We start from the raw sequence: 8,528 nt of genomic DNA, 5'->3' as shown, positions 1-8,528 counted from the left end.
GCAGAAGAGTGGGATATGAAATCAATATTCAGATATCGAAGGCATTTTTGTGTACCAACAATGAACTATCAGAAACAGAATGTAGGAAAAATCCCATTTACTATAGCAATAAGAAAAATAAAGTACCTAGGAATAAACCTAACCAAGGAGATTAAAGACCTGTACTCAGAAAACTACACAACACTGAAGAAAGAAATTTAGGAAGACAAAAATAAATGGAAGAATGTACCATGTCCATGGATTGGAAGAATTAACATCATCAAAATGTCCATACTACCCAAAGCAATTTACAGATTCAACACAATCCCTATTAAAATATCAATGATGTCACTTTTTGGCCTTTTGGTTAAGATCAAGTGTATTATCTGTTCTTATCAGTTTAAAATACCAATGACATATTTCACAGACATAGAACAAATATTTCAAAAATTTATATGGAACCAAATATAACCCTAAATGGCATCAGCAATTTTGAAAGAGAATAACAAAGTAGGAGAGATCACAGTACCTGACATCAAAGTACATTACAAGGCCACTGTAATCAAAAGAGTCTGGTACTGGCATAAGAACAGGCACATAGATAAATGGAACAGAATAGAGAGTGCAGAAACAAACCCATGTCTCTATGGTCAATTAATATTTGACAAAGGATAGGAGCACAAAATGGAGTAAAGACAGCCTCTTCAACAAATTGGAAATATGAACAGGTACATGCAATAAATGAAACTCAATGACCAACTTACACAAAAATAAACTCAAGTTTGATAAAAGACAAATACAAAGTATGACACCATAAAAGCCCTAGAGGAGAACATAGGCAGGAAAATCTCAGATATTCCACACAGCAACATTTTCATCAATATGTCTCCTTGAGGAAGGGATATAAAGGAAAGAATAAACAAATGGGACTACTTCAAATTAAAAAGCTTCTACATGGCTAAAGAAAGCATCAGCAAAATGAAAAGGGAACCAAACGTATGGGAAAACATATTTTCCAATGAGACCTCAATCAAGGGTTTGATCTCCAAAATATATAAAGAACTCACACGACTCCACACCAGGAAGACAAACAATCCAATTAAAATTGGGCAAAGGACCCAAATAGACACTTCTCCAAGAGGGACATACACATGGCCCAGAGATATATGAAAGGATGCTCAGCATCCTAGCCATCAGACAGATGGACATTTAAACCACAATAAGACATCACTTCACACCGGTCAGAATTGGCATCATAAACAAATCAACAAACAAGTGCTGAAGAGGTTGTGGAGAAAAGGGAATCCTACACTGTTGGTGGGAATGAAGACTGGTACAGCCACTGTGGAAAATACTATGGATTTTCCACAAAAGAACAGAAAATAGAACTGCCTTCTGACCCCGTAATTCCACTGCTGAGATTATACCCCAAAAATCCTGAAAAACCAATTCAAAAGAACCTATGCACCCTAATGTTCATAGCAGCACAGTTTACACTACCCAAGTGCTGGAAGCAACCTAAATAATCATCAGTAAATGCATGGAACAAAAAACTTGCAAACATTTACACAAGGAATACTATGGAGCAGAAAGAAAGAAGGGTTTCCTATCCTTTGCAACAGCATGGATGAACCTGGAGAGTATTATGCTAAGTGAAATAAGCCAGGTGGTGATAGAAAGGTACCATATTATCTCATGTATAAGTGGAACCTGATCAACAAAACGGACAAGTGAGCAAAATAGAACCAGAGGCATGTAAATAAAAAATAGATTGACAGTGATCTAAGTGGAGTGGGGAGTGGGGTAACAGAGTAAAGAATGGGAAGGGGCAACCAACTAACATGTATTAAGGACCATGGACAAGGCCAAAGGGGTTGGGGAGGGTTGGATGTGGAAGAGGGGTGGTGGGCATGGCAGGGGACAGTAATGGGGGAAAAGGAGAACAAGTGTAATTTAATAACAATAGAATAACTTTTAAAGGAACCAATAAAAATATATACATAGCACATAGATGTTATATATATATTCTCATAATTATTTGAATACTAAAAATGATTTTTTAATCCAATCAACAAGCAAAGGAGCAACTGGCTACTTAAATGAGTTCTTAATGATTTTTTCATTAAAAAAAATGCCCTTTATACATGTTATATTTCAAATATATTCCATAAAAAATGCCCTAAATGTTACATCTGTGAAAATTCAGATTTTTTTCCCTTAGGTTTGCATACAGATACCTGTCTTCAGAGTACCATAGAACAGCAATACCAGAGCATGCCTTCAAATTCCTCTCATCCAGTCCTCAGCCTTTTTGATGTGCCTGAATTAAATCTCATCAGTGAATAGAATTATCTCAAGAGGATCTGTTTATGTGGAAATTTTATCATACTGTGGTTTACAATAATTAAGCCAACACTAAGAAAAAAACCAAATGAGCATTTATCAGGGATATAAATCCACTGTATGAAATGCAATACATCAGTAATAGAATGAAGTAAATAGATACTACTAACCTAATAAGAGCCCAAGATAATCACTTACATTTAAAAAGCAGGCTGCAAAATAATATGATATGACACCCATTTGTGGAAAAACGCACACAAATCTATTTTTCTCCATGTATGTGAATGCAGACAAAAATGTTTGGAGGGATATCCACCAAACTTAAATTGTAATTATCTCTAGAAAGAGAACTAAGATGTAAAGGGTGGTCAAAGCCAAAAGGAATTTAACACCATCTACATCATTTAAAATTTGACAAAGTCGTCGTATGTTGTGTGTGTAATTTATAATAAAACTGTTTTGAAAAAAGAAAGTCCTGCATGCATTTTCAGAGGCAAAGGTAAAATTGCAAGTTTGCTTAGACAAGGTTTTGAACATTTACTGAGAGGCGTCTCTGTGGCAGATGATGTAGAGCTAGATATATAAGTGAGCAATGGGCCCTGTCCTGAAAGGTCTTCTCCTCCAGGCAGAGACAGGACATGAATACATGAAAAGATTCTCTAAGATAAAATACCCATTTACACACATTATGGAGTTCACAGGGGAAAAGAGCACTATAGATGGGGTGGACAGGAAAGACCTCAAGGAAGAGGCCTTTGCTGAGCTGGACCATGAAGACAAGGCAAGATGTGTACAGCAAGAGGAGACAGTTTTGTCCTGTTTGAAGTGAGTGTTGAAGGGCAGATGCAAGGAATCATGAGCATTTCTTATAGTCCGTATGGGCTCCCTGCACTGTGATAGATTCCACATCCTGGGCTCATGACCAAAGAAGCCACAGCCGACATACAGCTCATCTAAAATTGTGAATAATACAAGAATTATTTGTTTGTCTTTGGAAGGTCATATATTTCCTTTTCTTTTTTTCTCCAGCAGATTTAACTTCCTTAATTATGTTCTGCTCATCATATGCTAAAATAAGTTTCCATTTTCTAAGCCCACATTGTCAAAACTGTCCCTGCCTGATTCTCCCTACCACCCTCTCCCCACTCTATACCTGCATCAAACCTTAACCTATCTCAGGGCCATCCTAAGTGCCAGTCTCACAAGTCTCCTTTATCTGCTGGAGTGTCAGTGGATGTTAATGAATTAGTCAATAACTGCCTTTATGTGTTAACTCTCCCAAATAATATACTGGCATAATCAGCCTAAAATGAGTAAGTGTCAAAAAACTCCTAAGAAATAATTAATGGTGGAAATTTTAGACAATAGCTTCAAGATTGGAGCAGAAGCTACTTAGAAACCTTGACTCATCCCTAAAGTGTAGGCCTCTGTGCTGGGCCATCTCTGCCTGAGCAAGCATGAGTTCCAGGAAACAGATGACAAAAGACTCCCAGTGGGCTGGCCCTCTGGCATATTATTTAACTGGAGCCTGGGAGCACTCCAGAAGAAATTTACAAGCTGGATTCTTAGCAAGTATCTGGGCCAATTAGTTCCATGGTGAGAGCCTTCTGTTAATGAATCTTGGTCCTAGCTGTTGGGCAAACTCTTTTGCATAGGCTTATTCTGCACTTGCTTTTTACCCTAACCAGATGCTTTTTTCCCATCCCATCTGCCTTCATACCCCAAATAGTCTTTTTCAATTATGGCTTTCCTTTTCTCTCTACTTTATTACTGAGATTTTAAAGATGTCTAATAAAAAGAAAATATGTTCCCTTTTGTTCTTTCTTCAGAAGTTGTTCTAATTTTCAGAAGAAGCTTTCCTCTCCAAATTGAGGAGAAAAGTCACTTGGTTCAGAATCACAGCTTTGCTAGGTGCCCATGACCAAGCAGAGGCTCTGCCAGACTCTTCCTTTCACTTCTTCTGTAGCCCCTTGAGCAAGAAATAAAGGGGTTCCTTTGCCCATTAACACTGACAGAATTAGGTATATCAGGTGATAGAATTGGAAAGAGAAGATGAGATGAAACCAGCTGGACATAACAGGTGCTCTAGGAAGTTCCCAGTATAATAGCCAATATTTCACTGAGTACTCAAAAAATATATGCCAGATACCTGGATAAGTACTTTTGACAACAGCCTTATAAGGCAGATACTATTATCATCATTTAAAGATAAGGGTTAAAAATGAGGTCAAGAAATTTTCAATAACCTACCAAGGGTCACACAGCAACATAGTAGTAGATTAAAATCTAGAGAATCTGATATTAGAGCCATTACCCTTCACTGCTATATCATGCTGTTATAAGTGTCAACAGAAATCTGGGTCTGTAGGGGAAGAATCAACTGGAAATTGGCAAAGCAGTTGAGCAATAGGTAATTGACAACAGGGAGTCCCACAATGTTTGGGGAATAGGAAGGTGGCAGGCAGGGCAGTGTGTAGAAGCAACACAGAACTTAGCAAGGATCCTATCTCCCACTAGGCTTGAAATCAAGAGGCAAGCATAAGGCAAGAGCACAACTACATTGAGACACTAAAAAACTACACCTCCACCAAACCAGCACAGCAAAATATGTTAAAGGGACTGCTTTAAGATGAAGAAAAAGTTTCTATGAATACCCAGTTCCTTTCAGAGTGGCCAATACTTGATATTACCAATATTTTTAATACTCATTAATCTGATAGTGACACTGATGTTATTTTAATTGTTCCTTTACTATTTGTTGAAACTAAACCTGTTTTAGTATATTTATTGCCAATTTCTATTATTCTTTTAAAAAGCTTTAAATGACATTTTGGTATTCTGTATCCATTTATCGATTATAGGTTTGTAGAAATTTTCTCACCCCCCAAAAAAATATTAACCATGTTTTACATGTGTTGCAAATACTTTTCTATTCTATTCCTTGTCCTTTAACTTTTTTATATGTATACTACTATATAGTTAAATGTTTAATATAGTCATATTGTCAATATTCGCTTTATAACTTCTGGGTTTGAATATTTTACCACAGGACATGAAAAATATTACTTCTATTTCCTTCTAAAACTCCTTAGATTCTACATATTAGTTTTTAACTAACCTGAATATTTCTTATATAATGTGTGAAATAGGGGTCTATACTTGTTTTATTTACAGTAATCCTGCAAAAAAAAAAAAAAAAAGATGGTGGAAGAGTGAATGAGAGTCACACTGACCTCCTCCTCCCAAGACCAAACTGGAATTGCGACTAAATAGTGGAGTAATCACCTGGAAAACAATGGAACGATAGTGGGAGAGGAACCTTGGAGCCGCAGACAGACAGTGGATTCAACTCTCATACATCCCAACAGCTGAGAAGTGTGGTGGAGGCTCAAGAGGGTAGGCTGGGTGCCCACAGGCACCGGCACCATACGGACATTGAAACGGCCAGTTAGCTTCCCCCAAGAAGAACGGGGTCTGAATCATAAACAGGAACTTCTAAACTACAGCAGCTAAAACCAGGAAAATACAAACAAAATGCAATGTCGAAAAGCTTAGGGGCAGAGACAGGTGGCTAGGGATGCAAAGAGACATTTAAAGGGCCAACACAAAAATTGCAGTGGCAGCCACCCTCCTTGATCTCTGCGTAGAGGCGGCAGCAGGGTGGGCTGGTGCCTGGGAAAAGATTGGTGAGGAAAACGTTGTGAAGAGAACTGAGATGGCAGCCCATGGAGCCCCAGTGATAACGCACCTCCCACTCGGCAGCTACCACCTCGCTCAGGAAGAAGGGAATCAATTAACCTGCATTTTGACTGCTCCACACATAGCTTGTGCACGTGTGAGCTGGGGGGCTAAGTGCACACTGGCTGGGAGAGCCTTAAGGAGAGACTGGAGAGTGAGGCATTAGGGAAAGAACAGAAGGAGGAACTTGGGAGTCCTCACTCCATCCCCATTCCCTAGTCTCCATTTTGGGCAGGCAAAGAGCGCACCCAAAGAGGCAGAAGTGGAGCACGCATGAACCAGACTGCCCTCGATTGAAACGCAGTCCGCACAAGGTGGTGGATCCTTGGCGGAAGGAGTCACAGAATTTCCCAGAGACCTCTGAGGAGAAACTGGAAACGGAGGCATTGGGGAAAGAATGGGAGGAGGAACCGGGGAGTCCCGACTCCTTCTCCTTTCCCTAGTCTCCATTGTGTAGGAAAAGGACACACCCACAAAGAGCCAAAACCTGAAAAGCACACAACAGAAAGCCCAAAACCACCCAGTGCAGGCACGCACACTTGCGCCCACTGGCTGCTGAGGGTTGGCAAGTGGGTGTGTGGACCCACGTCAGGTGGCGAGGGCTCACGTGGGCTGGCAAGGCCTCCCACAGGTTAGCAAGGATGGGGCCTGAGAGGGAGTGCGAAGATCGGTGATGGCAGGTGTAAATCGACCCGTGCAGACCTGCGAGTGCAGAGGGGTCTGCAGAATTAGTGGATCCCAGGCTGAAGGGGTCACAGAGCTGCCAAGAGTACCTGGAGGACAGACTGGAGACAGGATTAACTGGAGAGTCCTGTAGCTGGCTTCCTCCCATTTCCGTAGCCTCCATTTGGCGAGGGCAGGCAACGCATTCAAAGAGCCAAAAGCGGGTAAAGCACACAATAGAAGACACTAAAAGGACCAGTTCAGGGGTGCCCGTCGGCCTGAGGGGCCAGACAAGTACGCGAGGTCGCGAAGAAGCCCCCTGCGCTGGGGCAAGCATGCGTGAGGCCAGGCGGGTGGGGGATCTTTCCGGGAAGGGGAGCGCGATCAAGACACCTGCATAAGCTTGTAGAGTGGTGCACAGAAATAGTGGATCACTGGCCAAAGGTGTCACAGAGCTGCCCAAGCAGGAGTCAGACATAGACAGTAGACTCCTGGCAGGCTGAAACAAACAACCCAAGGCGATATAGGGTCAACAACTGACATCATCAGAGGTAGGCCCACATAGAAAAGTAAAGGAAAAAATAAATAAAACTGAATAAATAAATAAATAAAAAGACCGACCTACTAACATAGAAGTTTAATCTACATAGTCAGGAAACCGGGACGGCCCAATTGAAGCAGAAGCAAAAATAAATAAATAAAAGAATGAATGATTGAATAAATTAGTTAACAGACTCTCACAAAAATGGGAAGAAAAAGAAGTTCCCCTCAAATGAGTGGAAAATGGGACTCACCATAGAGAGAGATAAATGAAATAGAAGCAAGGTAACTATCAGATATTGAATTCAAAACAATGATTCTAAAGAAGCTAAATGAGCTCAGCCAGCTCAAAGATAACTATGAAAAACTGCAGAGAAACTTTCAGGATCTTACAGCTAACTATATCAACCTGGAAAAGGACATAGAAACTATCAAGAACACAAGAGGATATGAAGAATACCATTTCTGAATTGAAGAACACAGTAGAAGGAATACAAAGCAGGCTGGATGAAGCCGAGGATCGAATCAGTGAGATGGAGGATAAGGTAGAAAGAAACTCCAAGAAAGAACAATAAATGAAAAAAGACTCAGAAAGGATGAAGAGGCACTTAGGGAAATGCAGGACAACCTGAAACGCAATAATATCCGTATAATAGGGATACCAGAAGGAGAAGAAGAGGAGCAAGGAATAGAGAACCTCCTCGAAAAAGTAATGATTGAAAATTTCCCTAATTTGAGGAGAGATAGCCTCTCATGGATCCAGGAGGCACAGAGGACCCCACTCAAGACAGACCAAAGGAGGTCCACTCCAAGACACATCATCATTAAAATGGCAACTATCAAAGACAAAAAGAGAATCCTCAAGGCAGCAAGGGAGAAGGAGAAAGTAACATGCAAGGGGGCCCCGATATGCCTAGGAGATGACTTCTCAACAGAAATACTACAAGCCAGAAGGGAAAGGCAACAAATATTCCAAGACATGAAAAGCAAGGGCCTACAGCCAAGGATCCGCTACCCAGCAAGGCTCTCAGTTAAAATAGAAGGGGAAATACAGAGTTTCGCAGACAAGAGAAAGCTAAAAGAATACATCTCTACCAAACCAGCACTCCAAGATATGCTAAAGGGACTGCTTTAAGAACATGAAGGAAAAGACTGAGAATGAGAAAAACACAGGTACAAAGAGAAAATATGAATAAGTTTCTATCAGTAATAACTGTCAATGTAAATGGACTAAATGCTCAAATAAAAAGACAAAGGGTAGCTGA

The 8,528-nt window shown here is 40.4% G+C and overlaps 1 pseudogene; it reads left to right on the top strand.

Annotated features, from left to right (window-relative positions):
- Nucleotides 1-326: 326 nt before the first annotated feature.
- LOC129073260 (uncharacterized) lies at nucleotides 327-445 on the top strand (annotated as a pseudogene).
- The last annotated feature ends 8,083 nt before the right edge of the window (nucleotides 446-8,528 follow it).

Source organism: Pteronotus mesoamericanus, unplaced genomic scaffold (assembly GCF_021234165.1).
Source record: "Pteronotus mesoamericanus isolate MK-2021 breed Mesoamerican mustached bat unplaced genomic scaffold, CSHL_Meso_final contig_37, whole genome shotgun sequence".
Classification (NCBI taxonomy): Eukaryota; Metazoa; Chordata; class Mammalia; order Chiroptera; family Mormoopidae; genus Pteronotus; species Pteronotus mesoamericanus.
This window is presented reverse-complemented; position numbering and strand designations above follow the sequence as displayed.